General features: G+C 40.3%; 1 protein-coding gene and 1 long non-coding RNA gene across 4 annotated transcripts in view; both read right to left on the bottom strand.

The window, feature by feature from the left end:
* The window catches only part of alk (ALK receptor tyrosine kinase), a 478,089-nt gene that overhangs the window by 205,642 nt on the left and 248,269 nt on the right, over positions 1–24,178 (bottom strand). The window lies entirely within an intron of this gene.
* Positions 1,174–23,634, bottom strand: LOC121630825. The gene is made up of 3 exons (XR_006008598.1): positions 23,623–23,634; positions 17,452–17,456; positions 1,174–1,247 (listed from the first exon to the last, which is right to left on the bottom strand). It is a non-coding gene; the product is annotated as an uncharacterized LOC121630825 (long non-coding RNA).

Below are 24,178 nucleotides of genomic sequence, written 5' to 3'. Positions count from 1 at the left end.
CAAGGAGAATGGAAGGATGGATGGATGATGGATAAAAAGAAGGATTTTTTTTTTTATGGATCACTATCTTTATAATATAATAAATGATATTTTAAATAAAATTTAAAGGACTTTTTTTTTTACAAAATAGATTTCCTAAAACCACTGCAACAATTTTGCCAAAAGCTCCTGCAAAATCAGAAAATTTAGTCACAGGAGTCATAAAAAAAATACCTCAATATGTTGAGACAAGGTTCAAAATGAGGTTCAGTAGTGTGTGCGACCTTCAGTGTTTATGCACTCCCTAGCATTCTCCTCATCAGTCAACCCCTGGACAGTCTGTGGTGTGACGTGGCAGCAGTGAATTGAACGAGACAGGATGTCCTGAGGTACTCAATTGGAATCACGTCTGGTGAACGAGTAGGCCAGTCCATAGGATTGATGCATTCGTCATGTGGGAACTACTGATAGGAGCCACATGAGGCCGAGCATTGTAATGCATCAGAAGGAATCCAGGTCCCACTGCAGCAGCATATGGTCTGATAATGGGTCTAAACATCTCATCCCGGTACCTAATGGAAGCCAGATAACCTCTGGCTAGCACATGGTGGTCTGTGTGGCCCTCCAAGTATATGCCTCCCTAAACCATAACTGACCCACTGGCAAACTGGTCATACTGGAGGATGTTATAGGCAGCAGAACATTCTCTATGGCACCTCCAGACTCTTTCATGTCTGTCACATGTGTTGAATGTGAACCTCACATATGTGAAGAACACAGGGTGCCAATCTACCGCTCCTGGTGTTCTCGGGCAATTGCCAATCGGGCTGCACAGTGTTGGGATGTAAGCACACGCCCAGTTGTGGACATTGGGCCTTCATAGCCACCTCATTGGGTCTGTTTCTGACAGTTTGAGCAGAATTATGCACAATACTGGCCTGCTGGAGGTAATTTTGTAGGGCATACTGGTATACTACCCTGTCTCCTGGTATCTCCTCCATGCTCTGGACTGTACTGGTAGACTTGTACTTGTTGTGCATAAACTCATTAAAATAAACACATTCAATGAATTTGTTAATTTTTCTGTAAATGCTGAACCGAATGCAACTCATTTGTAAATAAAGTATGTAAATGTGAACTCGTTCAGATTATGTGAGGTCTTGTAACAGTCACTGTCTACATTTTCAGCTGGGCTACGCTGAAAAAACGGCCAGGTTCCTGAAAAGGTCATAGGAACTGCAAAAGGTCCCTACAGTCGGAAAGGGGCTCTGGTGACCACCATGCATTGGGCACTCTACCATAACAAACCAACAATGCAAAGTTGGTGCAGCCCTGCTCTGAAATGGCAGTGGAGGTGAAAGGAAAGGGGCTGCAGACGAAGCGCTCACACCACATGCTTCATATACTATGTGCTGTTTGCAGGAGATTCCAACAGTAAAAATCTAACATTTCCTAAGCTGCAAGCTATGTCTTCCAGCACTTAAAGAGCAGGTTAGAACGTCAGCCTCGTTGACTTCTAATTTGAAGTGACATGTGAAGATGAAGCAGAGAGGATATCTGCAAGTCCTTGCCACTAAAAAAAAAAAAAAAAAAAAAAAAAAAGCCATTAGTAAGGGGCATGAACCCTGCCAACAACCCCAAATGACCCAGATCACACTGCCTGGAGCCTTCCCAGCAACAGGTTAGTTGGTTAGTTACAGGTTGTTTTAAATTCAGTCTTTCTAACCCTCTATTAAGTTAGAAAATAAAAATTTAAATAAAATTTAAAAAATGAATAAAATTAAGTTAAAAAAAAAATTGATTATTAACCAGATTTTATGGTGGCAATAAAATTACTCATCCAATTTCAAGTTGTAGCATCACAGGTTGGCAGCCACATTAGATTCCATAACTTTCACTTTCACTGAACTTTGACTTTAAATATATATTATTAAATTTAATATATTATTATTAAAATAACACATTAATAGTGGTAAATAATTTATGTAATTAATTATGTTAATATTTTTTAACTGAATTACCGCACCCTCACTTTTCCCAGTGATAAGCTTCAACACTAGATGTTAACTCCTGCATTAAAAAGAACTTTTCCCGCAGCGCCTTCCCTGCCTCCCCTCCTCCCTCTCCTGTTGCTTCGTGAATCATTACGCCGGCTGCCGGTGATCAGTGTTACAATCTCCTAATCTTCCACACCTGTATCCAATCCAATCACCCTGCTACAAATACTCCAGCACCACACTCACTCCTCGTCGGACCTTGTTTGCACCTACATGGACTTGTTCTCTCTTCCTTCCCGGCTACAGGATACATCCAGGATATGGTTACAGGATAATTGCTCTACTCCTCAGTGTCTGCCTGTTGTAAGATCCTACTCCTGGTAACCTGAGTTTCATTAAAGTATGTTAAAACTTCCCCTGTCGCCAAGGGGTCTATGCTTAACAGAAGGTCCAACCTACAACAGTATGAACCTGTTCTGGAAGAATGCCCCATTGATGGATGAGTTCCCCGATGTGGGCTTGTCTTTTTCAGACAAGGCAGAAATGGTGATCTGGCTGGAGTGGCAGAGCTCCTGCATCGAGGAGTCTCCAGAGTGGTTGTCATTGCAGGGGTCCAGATTGGCTATCTGGAGTCCCCAGGGCAAAACCACGTCTCCAGACTCTCAGCTGGCTACACGGCCCACGTCTGCAGCTTCTCCTCTGGCTCCGTGGCATCTGGGCTGCCCTCCAGGGATCCAGTCTACGCAGCCTCCGGGCCGCCCTTCAGAGATCCTGTCCGCGCGGCCTCCCGGTCACTCTACAGAGGTTCAGCTCCCGTTGGTGCAGCCTATTGGATGCCCTCCAGAGGTTCAGCTCCTGTCTGTGGAGCCTTTCTGCCACCCTCCAGAAGTTCAGTTTCTGTCTGTGCAGCCTTTCCTCCGCCCTCCAGAGGTTCATTTTCTATCTGCACGGCCTCCCGTTTGCTCTCCAGAGGTTCAACTCCTGTCTGTGTTGTCTCCCTGCTGCTTTCCAGAGGTTTAGCTCCTGTCTTCGGGGCCTCTGGGCTGCCCTCCAGGGATCCAGTCAACGCAGCCTCCAGGCCACCCTCCAGAGATCCTGTCTGTGCAGCCTCCCGGTCGCCCTCCAGAGGTTCAGTTGTCTGCATGGTGTCTCAGTCGCTCTCCAGAGGTTCAGTTCCTGCCTGTGCTGTCTTCATGCCGCTCTCCAGAGGTTTAGCTCCTGTCTTCGCGGCCTCTGGGCTGCCCTTCAGGGATCCAGTCTACGCAGCCTCCGGACAACCCTCCAGAGATTGTGTCTGTGCAGCCTCTTGGTCACCCTCCAGAGTTCCAGCTCCCTTCTGTGAGGCCTCCTGGTCGCCCTGCAGAGTTCCAGCTCCCCCCTGTGTGGCCTCCCGGTCGCTCTCCAGAGGTCCAACTCCTGTCTGCGCCGTCTCCCTGCCGCTCTCCAGAGGTTCAGTTCTTGTCTATGTGGCATTCCGGCCGCCCTCAAGAGATTCAGCTCCCATTGGTGCGGCCTTCCAATCCAGCTTTAACTTGAAGACATAGGTTCAGACAGTGGCCATGCCGAGCAAAGTAATCAAAGAAGTTATTTTTTTATTTTTTTTAGGGGGGGGGACCCGCGGACATGCCCCCGTCCCTGGGGTGCCCAGCCTTGGTGTTGGGTTGGCGTGGCCCGCGGTGGCCTTGCCTGGGGCGGTCGGGCCCCATCGGGTTCCTGGGTGGGGCTCCGCTGGGGGGAATGGGTGGCCCTTGAACCTGTGGGGTGCCTGCCCTCCATGCGGCCCACGCTGCGGTGCACAGCGCCCGCTGGGCCTGCTCACCGTCACCCTGGGCTGCCCAGTGCCCCTGCCCAGTCGTGCCGGGGGGCTCTGGTCTGGGGGCCCCTCTGCTCTGGTCCGAGTGGGCCGCTGCTCTGTCTGCTTTGGCTGTCCTGGGCTTGGTGCTCTGTGGACCTGCTGGGCCTTTGAGGCCTTGGGCTCCCCCTGTCCCCCGCTGATGCTTCGGGGTGCGGCGTGATTACGGCCCTTGCAAGTACACATTTCCTCCTTGTTGCATGGCCACACATGCATGTTAACACATGCATGCTCACAAACGTGCTCGTCTCTCCATCTGCTTCTCACTAGATGTTGCTGATGTTTGTGTGTTTGTACGTTTATCTGCAGGTACGTTTGATGACTATTGTAATTTTTCATATCATCACCATCCTATTTTTTTTGTATCATGTAGTACTGTGGTAGTTTATCTTGTTTTTTTGTGATATGTTCTAGGCAGCCTAGACAAGTGTTATTTCCACATTTTAATACTGTCCTTTTCTCCCTTTTTTTCTCTCTCTCTTCCTCTATCTCCCTGTCAGGTTTGGCACTGACATATAAAGACTAAAGAAAATAAGATTACAATAAAAAATCATAAAAATATCAAGGGCAGCCATGTATATAACATGTCTCCCTTGGTGGAGAAAAAAAAAAAAAAAAAAAAAAAGAAGTGAACAGAGAGCCTCAGTAATGATTTAAAGAGGTTTAGTAGGGATTCAGCTGCAGGGGGTAAAGCTTGTGTGGGCCCAACAAGCTGACTGATTGAGTGGTCTTCTTGATACTATGCTATGACTCCAAGCTGAGTCTGTCTCAAATAAATGAACAATGCTTTTTGCTGAGCAGCTTCATTTGCAGCACGTACACAGGAGAAATAAACAGAACAGATGAACAGGATCTCAAAGTGATGTCTGTGTTAAACATAAACAAATTTAGAAAAATTGAGAAATGCACCTAGACCTTTCACTGATCTACTATTGGCTGAAGCCTCATTAGAAATAGTCTCCATGGAAGGGTGGGTGGCTGTCAACGCACCATTCTTAACGGAGGGAAGCAAGGAGAAAAACTGAGGTTAGGAGCAAAATGACACAAGAACTGGACTGTAAATCAGTGGCAACAGGTCTGATGGAGTCATCATCTTAACAGAGATCAAAACCAGCCAACATCCAAAGAAGAACTTTGGAAAGTCCTTCAAAAAGCTTGGAGAATTATTCCTGAAGACTACCTAAATAAATCTAATTCTGTTTAATTCAGCTTTATTTTTATCCCACCAAAACACAAGAAAGTCATCTCAAGGCACAGACATAATTATTTTAAGTCAAATTATTGTGATCCAATTACAACAAATCCATATTATCAGATTTATAATCATACAAGCAAAAGATGGTAAAACAGATTCAGACTGTGTTGAAGAATAGAGCTGCTCAGGACAAATGTTCATTGTATAGATAGATAGATAGATAGATAGATAGATAGATAGATAGATAGATAGATAGATAGATAGACAGACAGACAGATAACAAACAACACAAAGTAGCAAAGCTATCATACAAATCTATATATCAGATAATAAACAAAACGTATACAAATCAACAGACCAAGAGAGAATAAGTAAGAAGAATGGGCTATAGAAGTATTTAAATGTAAATAAGGATGTGCAAAATCAAATGGGGGAAAAAAAAACAACATGCAAACCAACCAAAATGGCAAGTGGATAAAAGCAGCAGGTAAAGCCTGGTGTCTAAGCTGCTCTTCCCTATCTGTCAGAGGTGACTTATTGAACAGAGTGAGTTTAATGTAGCAGGAAAGATTTCTTGTATCTGTCCGTACAGCAGCGAAGCATCTCAGTCTGGTAGAGAAGGAGCTCTACTGTCTGACCAGTGTGTGGTGGAGAGGATGGCCGGGGTCATCCATGATGGAAACCAGTTTGTTCAGCAACCTTCTCTCCACTACAGTTTCAAAATTGTCCAGTTTGTACCCAATGATGGAGGCAACCTTCTTCATAAGTTTGTTCAGTCTGTTGGTGTTGCTGGCTCCCATTCTGCTTCCCCAGCACACAACAACAAAGAAAAGCACATTGGAGACAACAGATTGATAGAAGATCGCCAACATTTTGCTGCAGACACTGAAGGATCTGAGCTGTCTCGAAGTAGAGCCTGCTCTCCTTCTTGTACATAGCATCTGTGTTAGATTTCAAGTCCAGTCTGTGGTTGTTGGTCATTCCCAGGTACTTACATGTCTCAGCAATGTCCACCTCCTGCCCCATGATCTTCAGTGGGGGTAGAGGAGTTCTCTTCCTCCATAAGTCTATCACTATCTCTGTGGTCTTGGTGACATTCAGATGCAGGTGATTCCTGCCAGTCTACTCTACAAACTCGTCCACCAGCACTCTGTACTCCTCCTCTTCTCCCTCTCTTTTGGGAATTGGAACATGATGTCACAGCACTAGCCCTGCGGTGGCTGATGGGAAAAATGGCCATTGTTGAAGGCCACTTGTAAAGCAACGGGATTGATGTGGGGAGAACTTATTGCATAGTGGGCTGCAATGCACATGATCAACGGGGGAAAAAAAAAAAAAAAAAAAAAAATCAAGGGAGTCTTGCATCTGAAATAATAAGGAGGATGCGGTTAGCATGGACATCTGCCGTGAGACTCACAGACATAATTCTTTTTTATATCCTGAGGTGGCTAAAAGTGTGCTTGAGGCATTGTCATCTGGTTAAGTGTGAACATTTTGCTTTCTGAGACCATTGTGTGCTTATTTTGTTCTGTATCTGAGAAAATTAACAGTAGGTTCCACTGAATATTTTACCCTAGCACCAGTCTACAAAGCAAGCAAGCAGTCTATGGAAGGCTAGTTCAAAATGAATGGGACCCAAACATCGCTCAATTGAGCTATTCTGAGAAACCGGATGTAACCGAGCCAGAACGAGGGTTATTTTTAGAGCTATTTTTATCACTGTCTGTAAATGAAGCCTGACAATTTCTCTGAACCCTCCCTCTGAATAATCCCCATAAGGGTGTTTGCCATATTAGATCAGGTAGACTGACAAATCGAGGGTTTGTAACTGTGCACGACTCTCCAAAGACTTAAAATTTCTAAACTGAGCCTCAGTAAAGGCGCTCACACCACAGACCAGATACACAAAAATGTCAGGAAAAGTCAGTTGGTAATGCATTGGGGTCTCAGGTCCATACATAGCCTCCTTTCATATGGACATTTCATTATCTCCAGTTGATGCGGTCGTTTCCCTATAGCATCTCCTTGCCTCAGCAAGAAGCTTGTCCCTGTAGAGCACATTTTGTTTGTTTCTAACTTTCAGCATTATGGTTGTTTAAATAATTATCGATCTGCAATGGTCAGGTTTTTCTTTGTGACCTCAGAAAATGGCGCCAGCGTATTGTTTACATCCCGGATTGCACTGTGCAGTGACATCGGTTCCCATGCCCTATACATCCAACAACAGGTGAGTCATCAGGGAATTCCTGAAGGTGACAAGACTCCTGAAAATTATTGGTGTATCAGGTGCAGAGAAAAGACAACACAATCCCCTGAGTAGCTCCTAAATCACTGACCACTATGTCAGACAGGATGCTGCCCTGACGGACAAAAAACCCTAGAGAAATAAAAATGTGACTCCCACAGTTCTGCCACCACCATCCAGATGCAAATGGGCTCTCTGCAGCGGGTCAATGACTGCATTGTCAACACTCAAATGGGACTGGTAGGCAACTTGCAGAGGGTCCAGCAGAACCTTCACCTGCGGTCTTAGGTTGGCCAAGACCAGCACATTCATCACATGTGATGTGAAGGCCAGTGGACGGTAGTCATTGAGGTTCGATGGTCTTGACTTCTCAAAGGACAGAAACCAAGCAGGGCATCTTCCAGAGAACTGGAACTCTCTCCTGAATCAGGCTGAGATTGAATAAGTGCTGCAAGATAGGAGACAGCTGGGTGACATAGCTCTGCAGGACCCTGGGGCAGATCCCATGTGTACCTGCAGCCTTCTTCTGGTGTAGTTTCTCCATCTTTCTCTTAACTTGGCCCTATTTGTCACCATCAAGCTGGGGAAGGTATGGTAGTCATCCAAGGAGGAGGAGGGGGAGAGATGTTCTGCAGGAGAACACATCACAGGAGAGTGAGGGTGTACAAAGTTGGGGTGTGTGGAGGTCAGGTTGTGAGGTGGAGATACCAGGCAGCTGAGAGCTGAACCTGTTTAAAAAAAAAAAAAAAAAAAAAAAAAAAAAGTTCAGCTCATCAGCTCTCTCTTGGCTGCCTGATGGCTGCCTGCTTGTCTTCTTACAACCTGTGATGTCCTTCATCCCAGTCTACATGTCCCTCACATTATTCTGCTAGAGTTTGGCTTCCAGCTTCCTTTGGTAGCTGTCTTTACTCCTCCCCAGTGACTCCCTGAGTTCCTGTTGCACCCTCCTCTTTTCTCTCTGACTTGAAAACTCTCTTTTTTTGGTTTATAATTGCCTTCAGGTTGCTAGTAATCAAAGGCGTATTATTGGGGATACGGTGCACAGACCAGGTGGGAATGGTGATTTCTTCACAGAATCTGATGTAATCTGGGATGCAGTCTGTCATCTTGTTGATGTCCTCCCTGTTTGGCTGACAGAGAACATCCCGATGAGTTGATTCAAAGCGGTCCTGTAGTGTTTCAGCAGCATCCTCAGTCCACCTCTTCATTGTCCTTGTGTAGACAGGCTGACACTAAACCAGTGGGACATATTTTGGGGTAAGCAGAATGAGATTGTGGTCTGATTTACCAAGGGGAGGGAGCATATCCACCCCTGGCATTTGCATACAGAGTATCCAGTGTTTTATTTCCTTCACATGCACATGACCAGAATTACACCATTTTTCACTTTCACATGGTGCAATCCCTCCACCTATCTTCTTCTTTTGTTGCATCTCTGTCGGCTTGAACGGTGCTGTAGCCAGGTACCGCTATGCTATGGTCCGGGATGAGTGAATGAAGCCATGTCTCCATAAAGCACATGACACTACACTTACGGTTTACCATTGGAACTTAATAAGCACAGCGAACTCGTCCATTTTTTTCCCCGAGAGAACTCACTTTCCCATTATAACTGTTGGCACAGCTGGCTTGTACCTCTGCTTCTTTGCCTTGACTTTTGCTCCTGCTGTGCACCCCTGATGACTCCTCCACAACTTTCTATGGTGAATTTCTATAATTTCACATTTCTTGTTTTCCTGACAACAAATACACAGACAAGGGCTTCAACATGGTGTAGTGTTTGGCGCAGTTGCATCATAGCAAGAAGGTTCCTGGTTAGAGCATCAGCTGTGAAGGAGGGGTTCAAACTGGGCCTTTCTGTGTGGAGTTTGCATGTTCTCCCCCTGTATGCACAGGTTATTTTAAGGTACTCCACCTTCCTCTCACTGTCCAAACACATTCATGTTAAGAGTAATTGGTCACTCTATATTATACCAAGGAGTGAGCGTGAGTGGTCATTTGTCGCTTCTGTGTAAAGGACTGGCAACCTGTCCAGGATGTACCCTCCCTCTCAACTAGTAGCTGCTGGAATAGGCTTCACCCCCCTGCAGTCCTATACTGACTGAAAGGATGGATGGATGGATGGATATATACACAAATAAGCACAACAACATACAAACACAAAGGCATAAATAAATGAAAAGAAAAAAACACAAAACAAAACGCAACAGACCAAATAGTTACTATATAGATAGTTATTCAATGGTTCTTCGTGAATCAGAAATGTGTGTGTACATATATTTATATATATATATATATATATATATATATATACATATATATTAAAAAGAAAATTTTAGACAAAGGTGGAATGACAAGCAGTGGCTTTTGCAGTTATGCGATTTGCACCATTAAAACCTTTCAGTAGTAAATATATTTTATTGCAATGTTTGTGACACTACAAAGTAAGAAATTATGAAGAAAAAGTAAAACAAACGACACCTCCAGAAAGGCAGAAGGCAAAGTGCTTTTTTGTGCCTTCAAAACAGTCCATTTGACAGTTTTCACAGGTGCTGCTGCTAATGCAGTAAAGAAACTGTTGGTGACATCATGCATGCACAATATGTGCTTAAAGACCACCAAGCAGTAGCTGTAGGACATGAAATACAAACGAGAACAGCTGTACAGTCCTCTCACAAAGTCATTTATGCAGCCACACACTGAGCATTGCAAGTGGTTGGCCTTTAAAAAGCCACACCAAACCTTTTATTTCTCATACTGCGTTTAAACCAACAGTCATCCCTGCAAGAGCCCCACGCTTATAACTTCTAGGTTTATTTTCAGACCTGCAGTACATATTTCATAATCTTCAGCCATCTGATCCAGTAGAATCAGGGCTTTATATGTTTAAATCTAATTTCTTTTTTTTAACTAACAGGATTAAATCATTTAAATGAATGCATATTAATAATAAGATGGAAATTTTAACTTTAGACTTAGATGGTTTTAGAGAGCTTTGAGCTTCTGTAGACCTTAAAGATGTGTTTTAGGCATCCCCTTTCTATCAATATGAAGAACAGCTATTCTTTTTAGTAATAAAGAAATTATCCTTGTGATTTTATTCAAGCTGAAATACAATGTGAATCTTTTATAGTCTGAATCCCTTTAAACCTTTTAGTGAGCCTTTTTATGTTCGGTTTCAAAACCTTCTGTTCTACATCTACAACTTATGACAGATGCACTTAAAGGCAATGGTCTAATTAATAATCAACCTGGAAATGAGACAAAAAAAAAAAAAGTTTCATTATTAGTCTTTTTGTGCCAAAGATGCTCAGCATACGTATTTAGAGTGACAGAGGACAATGATGTTGACAAATGATTCTAACTTTATTGGCTGTGATGTTATGAACAACTTATTCCTTTATTTTTTTCTTGTTGGTTATACAAGAACACGCAAGGCAGTGATTGCGTAGAAGTATTGCAGTTTTCTCCTCCAGCATCATTAATGTCTGGTTAAAAATTAGCAGCCTCAACTTTGATGTTTCATCATCTGAGCTTCACTAACAAGACGAAGAACTCCAGAGTCACATAACTTGTGATTTGCATGTGTCAGTAAAATGCCTGTTGAGTAGTTATAAAAGCTGATAGGAGTCATTAGGAAACTAAAATTGTCTTTGACGTTGCAACCAAGGGGGAAGAAAAAAAAACAAAGTTGTGGAGTTGATGAGAAAGGACTATGTACAAAGAATGAACTTTGGGTTTATCCTGTCTATGAAAACACACAAATGAGGGACACAACTTCACTCTTATGTTTATTACATTATTTATTTAGCAGATGCTTTAATCTAAAGGAAGTTCTAAAAACAACAACAACAAAAAAGAAAACAAAACCATAAAACAACAACAAAAAAAGTACTTATCGTACTGAATAAGTTCACGTTTTAGTTTTAGTTGAGGGAGGAATGAAAACCTTTTGGGAGTGATCATTAACAACTTAGCGATGCAAAGCTCGACTCCCTTCAGTGGAGAAACAGATTGATCTGTAAACCCATACATGTTAATAAACATGTTCATGTATCCATTGGAAAAAAACACAACATCTGATTTGTGTGCTGTCATGAGATGTTGTAAATTGCCTAATTCATGAAACAAGGAAGTCTGATGATGTGTGAGCAGCTAAGGAGAGTTTTTTATTCCAATAGGTGAACATCAGGACTCTCCAATATTTAGCCTCAGCTTGCCTAGAGCCTCACATGAGTTAGTATGAAAAAAGTATCAAATTTCATTTCTACTTTCATTTCTATAGTGTTGTCCCATCAAAAGATATAATGAAATATTTGCAAAAATGCGAGGGGTGTACTGACTTCTGTGAGATACTCTAAATATGTAGGACCTGATGGCATCTAATAAATAGATGCATTAAATAATATTCTGGAGCCAGTGATTAACCCATATTTGCAGAGTCTGGGACCTGTCTCCCTCCTATGACAACACACAGAATTTGGGAGAGGAGAGGATTGAATGGCCTGCTATGAATGCAGACTTCAATCCAATTAAGCACATATAGGATCAGCTTGGTTGTGCAGTACGATCACAATGGCTTTGAATGTTTTAAAGCTTCGGGGTCCCCTGTGCACTTTGGGGGACCCCCGAGGAGGGTCCCATACCCCAGACTGGGAACCACTGAGTTACATGATATAGCCTTCAATTGAACACGAAAGTGTGAAAGTGTTAATTTAGCTGTTTTTGCACCATATGCAACACGCTGTTTGTGTCATCCTGCAGTATAATGGAACTTATTATGGATAAAAGAATGCTCATGTTAAATGTACTTTCTTGCATGAAATTTAACTTAAAATGCAGCTGGATTCTAATAAAAGTTGCAGAAAAACTCATTCTGCCTTACTTAGGCTCCAAGCCATGCCAGAACAATGTTTTTCCAGACCAGTAGATATCTCATTATGCCTGCTGGCAAATTTTAGGTGGGACAATGGTTTATAACATCAGTTATACGAAAACCTGAATGTATTATCTGAACTTTTCCAAAACAGCTCTGAGGTAAAGTCTCAAAATAACAAACCCTAAGTGTCTTATATTAGCAAAAACCCTTTAAGTTTTTGGACTTTTCAATTTACTCTATTGCAAGTTGTTAGTTGGACTTTGGACTTAGTTGGAAAATGGAAAATAGTTGTATTTCTAAAGGGCTTGACCAGTCATGAATAATAGAAAAAAGATTAACTCAGCATTGGAAGTCCAGACCAATAAAAATTCACACTACAAGTTTGGAAAACAAATCCACACTAAGTGCCATCCACTAATAATAATAATAGGAACATCATGTAGCTTTAAATGCCCTCAAGAGAGTGCCAAGCTGATATCTGATAGCTGCAAAAAGTCATTTTTATTAAGTTAGTAGTCCGCCATGAATTTTGTTTCATTTGGGATGTTCGGCTGTCTGCATCAAAGGAAATTCACTGAACACTTTGGCAGCACTGCAGTACAAGAGTACTGAGTGTTCTTATTCAAAAATCAAATGGTAAACATTTCATTTTAGCAAGAAGTTCATCAAAGCACCAGAACAACCACTTACTTGCCCAGAAATGAGAAAGTCTGAGTGTGTTTTCAAGTGACTCATTAAAAGGAACGTACTAAAAGGCTCACATACCAACTGGACACTGACAAAAAAAGAAAAAAAGAAAAGAGAAGACTTCAGAGGCATGTTCAAAGTATGAGCAGGTTTATGCAAGTAACTCTGTCTTGCTTGGCAACTAGACTCAAGATCCAGCAGCTGAGGGAAATATATGAAGAACTGGGACGCGTTCTGCCTTTGTTGTTGAGACAAAAAAGAATGAATACATAAATTAGTAGATCCTCTGAGCGGAAAAAGCACCCCAGTGTTCATTAAGAAAAAAAAAAGCCCTCTCGGCAACAGATATCCTCCCAGCGATCATAAAGTCTGTGGGAAGGTAGATAAGATAGCTTGTTGATTAAGTGAATGCTGATAAAATCTCCAGAAGTGAATCACTTTTGGCTAAGATATTATCTGATTATGAAACATTAGAAAGTAATGGTTGTAATAACTTCATTAAAGACTTCTACTTTTGTTCTTCTGCTCTTGTTTTTCTCAACACTTTCCACATTTCCAGCTCACCCAAACATGTGAAGGAAAACCAGGGAAAAAAGTCTCTAATGTGCTTACATATGTGCTTATATGAAAGAGAAAAAAGCATGTAGTCTGCATATTGCGTGCATGGTTAATTCATTTACCCAGATTAGAGTGAATATGGCATGTTAACATGTGCATGACTGCACCACATTTCCACCTGAGGGCAGTTGCATTCCCAAGTGTTGGTTTGTGACTGAGTAGGATGGCTGATAGGGACCTGCTATAGACTGAGGGCCAGCCAGCGAGCAACCTCTCAGCTAGGTAGAGTTGATGGAACATAATCCACAGGGTGAAGTCAACACTTCCTTCCCCTGCCAACACCTCCTGTCCAGCTCAGTTGCTGGGAGAAATCTCAAAGCTGCTCTCAACACGAGGCCTGGAAGCATCAAACAGGGAAGCAGCCAAAAACCACACAGAGGGCAAAGTGGGCAGAGAATCTAGGAGCTTTCTTTGCTGTGTTAGCAAGTATTTTGGACTCTGTGTCAAATAGATGTAGCCTACTATGTAACGAAATCAGATTGAAAATCCAAAATTAATTGTTAAAATACAAAGACTTTCTATAACTTGCTGTGACTGGTCTGTGAAGGTTTGTTCAAACAGCAGGAATAATCAGAAATTTAATTAAGATTCGGTATCAGTCAGTTGGAAGGTGTAAAGATGGGAAAATTAACTGGGACATACAATTTAGTAGTAGTTAGTACAGCATACCAGTATGCCACAACCGACCATTTTGTCTTTATGCTCAAACAGTAATGGTGGGCGGATTGATCCAAATATCGATAATATCGATACCAACATTGCGACTGATATCTATCGATACCGGTCTGATAACATTGAAACTTTATTGTAAGGCTTAAAACTGTCCTAAACTTCATGAAACTTGCACCACATTATAAAAAATTCTAATTGTAAGGCTTGAAAACTGTTACAAACCTAATAAATATGTGGTTTTTGATGGATTTGGTTCACTGCTCGGACAAAGCAGTGTCATTCGCTGTAATAATGCCGAATTAGGATTTTTATGGTATGAATAATAACTTTGTTGTTAATATGGTAAAAAATTTAAAGCATTTATTAGATTAATGTCATCATTATCACATTAATTTTGACAGCCATAAAAAAAACAAACAAAAAAGAAACTTTATGATCTTGGTATTGGATCGACACCAAATCCTGCAACCAAATCCCCCTATCAAACGATATTTGCTGTGCAACACATCTGTCTGCCTCCTCTGACCTTCAATATCAGAACTTTATACAACTTTTGCCTTTTTTCTTTTTTTGTACTTGTGTAATGTTTCTGTGATAACATAATGCGAAATGTGAACAGGTTAAATCTGCAAGGAGTTTTAAGTTTTTAGAGCCTTAGAAATGTAGGAATTTACAGTTTGTGATATTGCAGGGTCGTTTTTTGTCATGCAAAACATAGACACACACTTTCAAGTCTAGAAAGTGTAGTTGTTTTACAGTATTATCTACTAATGAATAATAGTTAAATGTTCATTTTTCTTTTCTAGTGCAGGCTTTGTTCCGAGGTAATGCCGCTATTATTGAAATCACAGTGTTACATCCTGCCATGAGGAGTGTACTCAGGTAAAAAAAAAAGGCATGGCTACATTTTACAGTTTGAACACTTATTCTTCCATATTAAACTGGTGATAAAAAAACAAAGGCGAATGATTGAAAAATAAAAAATAGGCTACTTTATGTCAGTAATGAGGTGGAAAATTTTATAGTTAAACAGCTTGTGATGCGACTGTGTCAGCTATGTCTCTTCACACTGAAATATTTAGTCAGGAGAGTGGGAGCAAACACATCCAAAAGCATCCTTCTGTTACATTCAGATAGGTTTTTGTTGTAATGTCAAAGCAAAACTAAATGTATAGATGCTAAAAAGACAACTAGCTGTCAGTTTGTAAAGAGTCACAGGCCAGTGCAGCACAGCTACAAATGGATGCTTCCTTTTTTATCCAGTCATCTACAGGTTCTTTTATGCCTCTGCTCATAAAATGAGCAGGAGCTTAACTGTAGCTACACTGCAGCAATGACCTGTAAATCTGACAAAAATATGATACTCTGCAGAAGCCTTAAACCATCCCTGTTGCCGGGAAATCACACAATATACTAAGCAATGTACTAAAAATCTGCAGACAAATAGAAACAAAAGACAAAATCTGAGTTTCGATACTTAGTCTGAATCACTGAAGATAAGCTTTCATGTAATTTTTTTAAATAGTCTTCAAGAATAGTTCTCCACGTGGTTGATTTTTGTTTCATCCTGTTAAAATTATACATTTTATTTATAGCGTCTACATAAAACAGGTAGTTAATAGCAAAAAGTTAAGAATAAGTAAATAAGTATTATGCATTAAAAGCAAAGAAAAGTTTTGAGTAGTGATTTGAAGATGGATGGTTCTGTGCAGTGTCTGATTAGAGGTGGCAGAGTTCCAGATAGAGGGGGCTGCAATGGAGAAGGCTCGGTCTCCCCAGGTTCTGTCATCCCACATTACTTAAATAATGTTGAGATTTGGGCGATGGGGAGGATTAAATACTCCACCAGACCTGTGATTTTAAGTCCAGTTCTCATATCGTTTGGCAAACCTTAATCTTTTCTCTCTGTTTCTCTTCCTTAAGAATGGTTTCTTGACAGCCAGCCTTCATGGAGACCATTTCTGATGAGGCTTCAATGAACATTGATGGATCAGCTGAAGGTTCGGATGCATCTCTCAGGTCCTATGCCGAGACTTTGCTGTTTTGTCTTTTCTAAGGATATCATCTTCAGATCCTGTTCATCATAGTCTTTTTTTATGCCTTTGTAGTGGACTTTAAGACAATAATTCACCATTCAGTATTACCTTGTGTTCTTGTACTAATGTGCTGTTTAAAGTTCATGATTAATATTCTGTGTTACTCAGTATTCTCGAAAACATTACCTTTTTCAATTGTGGTATTAATAATGTCACTTTTAATGTGTTGCTTCTTATTTGTTTACTTTTGGGCTTTGCCATGTTGTTCACACTGTCTTTCTCGTGCTGAGAAATGCCAGATTTTTAGCTAAAAGATCTGAGAGAATCACCTTGTTGCTGAAAAATGCTATTGTTTATCTGTCAAACTGTGTTAACGTTGGTGTTTTTCAAAGATGTATCAAAAAACATGGGGACAACTGGGGTGTCTGTGACATATTGCTAGTAAAAGATCCAATTTGCCAAATTGTCATTATGTGGAGACACAATACTGATTCATCCTTTAAGTTGGGAGTCTTTCCAATGTTGGAATTATTTAAAATCAGTATTTAGTAGGTTAATAAACAAAAACATTTTCCTCAAAATGGTCATGTGCAAGGACTGGACTGAAAAGGAGAAAAAAAAAACTGCCAATGTAGGGACTCCAGACTTTTGCACATTTTGCTTAGGGCGAGCCTTTTCTTCAGCCATGCACATGCATACATATGATGTGCTGCTGATATAATCAGAAACATTTTATATACGGATGATAGCTTCGTCATTAAAACCATCATCACTGAAAAGATCACTGAATCAGTAAACAAACAAAAGAAGCAAGCAAATTAAATAGTTTCTGCTTGGACACGGTGCAGAAACAACAGCTTCTGTTGTGAGTCAGTCCCACTGAAACTAATCAGATCACCTGGGTCTTAGTTTCACACATCATCATCGAAATTATAAAATACATGAATATTGAAAAGGACAAAGGTCTGTCCTCTACCCTGAGTCAGTAGCAGCCGCAGCTGCCTGGGCTGTTAAACTGCTTTTATTACAGTTTTCCATGGTAACAAACTTGCAGCTGACTGGAATAGATCACACAGAAGGAATCACTGTGGGATGTCATTATCAAAACTGTGTTCATTTAAGTATTTGATTAAGTACAAAACAAAGAAACTGAAAATTTGCTCTTATGAAAAGTGATTTAATTTTTCTTTATTACAAGCTCCTTTTTTACTGTGCCTGCTGCACTGCAATCCTGAGCACAAAGACTTAATTTCTAGTGATATGTAACAGTTAAATTCAAGTTTCATATTACTTAGTCTCAATTGACATTAGTCTGGCACTGAGGTAGAAATTCTAGTTTCCTGACACACACACACACACGTATGAGTAGCTGCAGCTACACAGCTCACAGCTTGTGTAGAACCCACCAACACAATGTGAGCTGTTTGATAATGTGTGGAGTCCTGCAGGCACTTGCTGGTGCTGAGAAAGACGGTGAGGAGTCTGTGGTAATTTACTGTGCGCTTCCAAAAAATGAAATCAACTGCTAAAACACTCAGTCATGCTCAACAAGTCTGTGTTTATTATCTGATGACAGGCATCACTTTGCGCTACGGGTGACAAGTCTGTGCCACATATAAACACATGGGATGGCATGCTGAGGGAGGCATGTGGGTTAGTGGCATGCATGAGCAATCAGACCAACACTCATGTTAGCACAATCTCTTTTTGAGCTTTATTTACAGTCTGTCTACATGCATGCATTTCTCTGTCCTGGAGGAGTAAACAGTTAACACTTCTGGTGCTCACATCTTCAGCAAAGCTCCACAAAGAGTGGCAGGCCATCTAAAGGGTTCTATGTTTTGTGTTTGCACATATAGATTTATTGTTGTGTCTTCTAGGGATGCAGCAACTGGATTGTTTAAGGAGTGAACTGCCCTGAAAATACATTATTGATTATGCAGAGTCAGTGACTCTGTTTGCAATTAAACTACAATGAAAGACACTTACAACAAAGACAAAAAAAAATTAATAAAATATAAACATAAACACACAAATGGATTTTATTCAGAGTGCTCGGCAGTCCTGTCGGGTATACATGGACCTCAAAGCATCCCCACAGATATGCATACATATATAGTCACGCACACAGCCAAATGTAATTTAATTAGCTATCCAGCCAAACAGTCGGTTCTTTTAATTACTCGTGGCTGCACCCCTGCAAAGTCTCTCACAGCTTGCAGAATAAGAAACTCACCACGGATTTCATTAACTAATGACTGTGGCATATATGTCAACTATAATAGAACAATGAAGAATAAGAAAAGTCAGAAGCAGTCTACAAGCTTCCAGACAATGTGGTCCTGAAGATATATTAAGTAAGAAAAACCCCATAAAAAAACAGCAAACTAATTTAAAATTCCCACTGAGTGGAGCCAGGTTATTAGAACTCCACTTTGTGATGAAGAGGACAGGTTTTCATCGAGCTGGTCTTTGCGTTAATAGATCAGAGAAATGAGCAGATATGAGAAATAAAACAGTGGGCATAGAGGCTGGCAGAGATAAGAAAAAAAGAATCTGTTTCTTCATTCGGCTTTGTAATGCAAGCCAGTCAAATTACAGACAAACAGGTTCCACATGATAAGCCCGTACGAACAATGATTACAGTTCAACAGCCTGCAATGGCGATTATACTGATGGAGTGCATCGATTCCTCCATTCTCAGTCGGGGCTGTACTTATTGTGACCACAGATGTTTCAGAGAAAAGTCTGGTCACTTAAAGGATTTTAAATAGAAATCTATGGTAGATTTATGTAACATTAAATATGGGGGTTATGACATACCCTTGCTGTGAAAAGCTTTATAGTGGCATAGCCAGAAAAATCATGTCTGAAAAATTGCTGCTGCATCAGTGCAGCAGCAATTTTCAACAACCTGTTCTCACTCCCGGCTTGTCGCATATGAACGCTTGGTTAAGAATTTACTGGGTTGGTTTTGAAAGCAAATGGTACTTCCAAATCATTACCTTTGGTTGCACAGCATTTCCCAGACTGGAATCTTACCAGTTATGGGATGTTTCTCCAAGGCAGTGTGGGAAAAAGTCAGCAAAGCTTCTAGGATGATTTTTTGAGCGGCCAGACAGAATTAATGCTTTGCATGAAATTGTAAAAGACAACACTGAGATATTTGCTCAAGCTACAGGATTGTTTACATCAACCAGGTACCAAGTCTAACATCCATGAAGTCTTTTATGTGTCTTTGTCACCAGAAGACTGCAGCCCAATAGACTTATTGTGTCTGTCTGGAGCAAATAAACACCTGGATGAGAGGAAATTTTCTACAATTAAGTTAAGACAAAACTAAGATTATTCTATTTAGAAGGAAAGAGAAGAGGGTCAGCATTGGTAAACGCCTAGAGACTTGGGCTCTTAAAAACACAAATGAAGTTTGTAACCTTGGAGTGTTGATAGACTCAGATCAGACTTTCAGAAGCCACATCAAAGCTTTACTAAGAAGTTTTTTACCAGCACAAAAACATCAACAGAATTAGAAGTTTAGTCTCCCAGAAAGACCAGGAGAAACTCATCCATGCATCCATCTCCAGTAGACTGGATTACTGTAATGGTCTTTTAAACAGGACTTCCTAAAAAGAGCATTAAACATCTGCAGCTCATCCAAAATGCTGCTGCTAGAGTTTTAACCAGGACTAAGAGATCTGAACACGTCTCACCAGTTTTAAAATCTTTACACTGGCTTCCAGTCAGTCACGGAACAGATTTTAAAACCTTTCTGATCGTTTACAAATCCCAGAACGGTTTAGGGCTCAGAATCCATCTGTGATATGTTCAGAGAATATAAACGTAGCAGAGCTCTTAGATCCAAAGACTCTGGTCAACTAGTCCAGACCAGAGTCCAGACTAAACACGGAGAAGCAGCATTTAGCTGTTATGCTGCAAACAAGTGAAACAAACTGCCAGTGGAGATTTAACTTTAACCAAATGTAGACATTTTTAAATCCAGGTTAAAAACATTTCTTTTCTCATGCATGAATTCTGCACAGTAACTTTAACCTATCTTGCTTTTAATCGTGTTAATGTAATTTATGATTTTATTGTGATTTTTGCTATTTGCTGCCTTTTACTACTTTTTAATACTTTCTTTGCACCTCCTGTAATGCTTTTAATGTTTTATGTAAAACACTTTGAATTGTTTTGTACAGTATACAAATAAACTTGCCTTGCCATCAAGTTCATATGTTCTTTAGGGACCAACACCAGACTGGTAATACTGCATGTAAATTAACTGTTTTTGTTTCTTGTCTTTGGCTTGCATACCAAAGATGAAATAAAAAAAAAAAAATATCTTCAGCCAGTTTCAGTATTTGAAATCTCACTCTTTGGTGCAAAGTCATTAAACCTTTAGCCATTTCTGTCACATTTGACTGGTGATTGTATGCTTTTGCCTTCTACTTCTTTGTAACCATTGGAATTGCGGTTATACTGTAGTTCTATTCTAATTTACAGGAGCCGTTTAGAGATGGCTGTTAAGTTGCATGGCATTTGTGTATTTCAGGAAAATCTGTCGAAAAGGATTCAACAAAGCTACTAAAGTTTAAAAAAGACCATTTAACCTGTTACTACTTTGGTCTGTATATTATAAGATACTTATTTCTACAAAAACTACTTCCTGTTAATATGTTAAGATATTAAAATAAACCAGTCTTTTCATGGAAGCCACCAAAACAAAACAAGAAGTCTATAGTTGAAGTTATGTCAGACAAGTAATGAATCCTAACATAACATATACTTATCCAATGTCATTCAGTAACCGCAGACTGCTCCCACCTTGTGGTTTGTTATTCTATGAATGGCTTTATAAAACTTTCCTGTTTGGGTTGGCTTTGTGCTCAAGACAAATCTTGAGATTTTCTACAAACCATACATCTGTACAATGTAATTACAGTAATATTAAATTTTTGAAAAAAATATATGGAAGTATCAAGCAGGGGGCGTGGTAATTTCCACAAGTCAATACGGCTTTAGTCAGGTGATCTAGTCTGTGTTACTTCATTTCACCCTAAATTTCTCAATTCCAGTAAGAATTCCATTCGTACTCACAGTTGGTTTGGGTGTAGGCACTCAAACTACATGGTTAAGGTTAAATAAAGTCCTTAAGTTTAAGTAGAACTAGTCTTTTAACATTCTCAACAAAACAATATTGTTTAACAAGGCTGAGTAATGCTGAAATAAAATGACTCCCTGGTTTAAACCTTAAATGGCAGCGTCTTTCTATTGTGACTAGGCCATTTGGCCAGAAAAACAATTAGAAGTAAACTTCTCCCATCAGCAAGCCCAGACTTGCCTCTTAAAACACTAACTTTCACATATTAAAAATGGCATATTTCTATATACTGACATATAGAGTATATATAGACTCTTCCTAGAGCCACAAAGACTTCACCGAGATGACGCATAAACAACGCACTGGGCTTATTAGTATTATATTTTTTTAGTTATATATTTCTTTATACACTAGCAGTGAGCTGAGCCTAACCCAAATCCATCTGTGTTGCTCTCTATTTTAATGTGCTCCTCTGAGAGCCACTCATCCTTCTCCCTTTCTCTGCATCTCCTCTACTGTTGATCCTGTTTGTGGTAAATGGAGAATGTGATTGCCATGGTAACCAAGCCTGCCACCAGTGACATGGACACTGCTGGGTTGCAACCTGCAAGAACAATTCAACACCTCCAGCCCAGGGAGTATTGAGGGGTAGAGATCAAACTGGACAAACAGTTCATTGTCTTCTCCTGGAAAGTATTGAGCAAATAAAGTTACTTTTTACTTTGATCTCTACTCGAGAAACTTCCTTTAACCTTTGAATCCTGAGGCTAAATGATCAGACTGAAATGAAAAAGCAGCTCAAAGACAGTAAAGCTGTTTAATGTAGCTCACCAATCAAGGCTTTGTTTAATTTTCTGCTAGGCTGAAAAATTGGTGGGTTATTTTCTGTAAACAGAGAAAAGTGTTTGGTCATTGGATTTATTGAAATGCCAATACCAGCTGATAAATAAATTCACATAGGTGTACTCAAGCAGAGATACCTGATTTAAAAAGTATTAATTGTTTGTCACAGTTGTTCTCATGTTCCCAAGTTGAGTATATAAAACTCAACTAAACCCCTCTGTACAGGGATATGTGCAGTACAGATCATAAACATGCTAGGAAGCACCAATTCCAACATAAACATATTAAAATCACAGAGAGAAACTCAGCTAAAAGACTTTTCCAAGCTTTGCCACCCAAATGAAGCACAAACCAAACCCCAAGCAATAATATGGGAATGTAACAAAAAGCATGAGCGGCCTTGTCAACTTTGGTGTTTTTGAATTGGAGAAATGAACAGAAGCACCACACAAACAAGCTGTCATATGAAAGCAGAGTCTGCTGATTATAAAGATCGCTGACTCATCACTGTGTGGAAAAAAAAGCTCTGTGAGCTAGCAGCTAAAGGGTAGAATTTAGCAATGAAAAAAATCACTAAGTGATAAAACATGTTTACTCTCCTTTTTGTGGTCAAACGTTTTATTCTACCAAAGAAAACAAAACAAATGACAATGTGTTCTCCTACCCTGCCTTTGTTTGATATTAATCATAAAGGTTCTGCTATAGTTTCCATGGAGAAGAAGGGTTTTTTACTAACGTATTCACTCTTCCTATGACATGCTGTCTTTGGGGTTCACTTCTTTCTGGATCCTCATGGTGTTTCTGAAGTGACTTTGGGGGCCATCCCTTGATTCTCTTGACTTGATATATTTACTTGTGTAACACCTCCATTTATTTTTTATTTTGTTTTTTTTTTTGCTTTTAACATGTCCTGACTAGCATCTGGCTGCTGCGTTGTGCCAAACAAATTTTGACTTTGCTAATAGGAGCTTTATGTGTATAAGGCTCCTAGATAATCTTATTGATTGATTGATTGATTGATTGATTCTTATTTGTTTATTTTGAATTATGGAATTTCTGTAATCTTTCTGGACCTGACCAGAGGGGACAGAAAAAAGGACAAAAATGAAGAGAAGTTCAAAGGAAAGTAGAAAAAAAAAAGAAGATGAGACAAAGACACAGTAGATAGAAGATCCTTCAATCCAACCTAACACCAGGCTACCAGCTGCTACACCTGTACAGAAACACAACCAAGAATCTCCTCTAAACAATTTTACCTGTGAAAGGTCAAATTTACCTGAAAATTTTACCTGTTAGAGGTAAATTAATCTGACAGTCATCAGGAGTTCCTAAAATACATAACCAAACAAGCAACAACATGTATCATGACAACAACCAAAGTACCAGAAACGCACAATAAAAAACCTAAACAAAAGTATCTCTTAAACCCACGGGACAACTCAGTGACTGTGTTAGCATGCAGAGTATGAAGAATGAGGAGTGAGCAGAGATGAATGTGATGTATAAATGTGACCACACCTCTACTGAGGCTAGAGGCAGACTAAGGCAGCCCAGAGACTCGGGCGATCAGTGGCAATCCCAGAGCACGAAACCTGGCAACCCCACCACAAAGACCACCCCAGCCCCACCCAGAGGAAGGCCCGAGCCCCCTGTGGGCTCTTGGGGCCCAGAGGAACACCTCTATTAAAACATCTGATAACTTTTCTACCTTCTACTTTTGCACAGTTCCTCATGAGACATTACTTTACTAATTTCTAAATTGACTGGGCTGCTATCCTCTGGTTTTCATTGAAAGTAATATGGTTTTCTTTTGGCAGAAGATAACCATTTAAATTTTTCTGCTGTGTTCCAGGTGAATTTACTCTGACACAGTAACACATACTTCTGCTCTGGCACTTCTGTAATAATCCCATGTCTTGGCTTTCTTCCCTTGTAGTAGTGAAGATACACTTAATTTATTTTGGTAATGTCCCTTTGGACAGAAGGCAAAAAAAGGTCTTGTTAAAATGAGGTTAATTAACTGGTCTTACTTCTGGAACCAAATCAAACTTAAGTTTTAGACTGATTTGGTCCA

This window comes from Melanotaenia boesemani, chromosome 20 (assembly GCF_017639745.1).
Source record: "Melanotaenia boesemani isolate fMelBoe1 chromosome 20, fMelBoe1.pri, whole genome shotgun sequence".
Taxonomy (NCBI): Eukaryota; Metazoa; Chordata; class Actinopteri; order Atheriniformes; family Melanotaeniidae; genus Melanotaenia; species Melanotaenia boesemani.
This window is presented reverse-complemented; position numbering and strand designations above follow the sequence as displayed.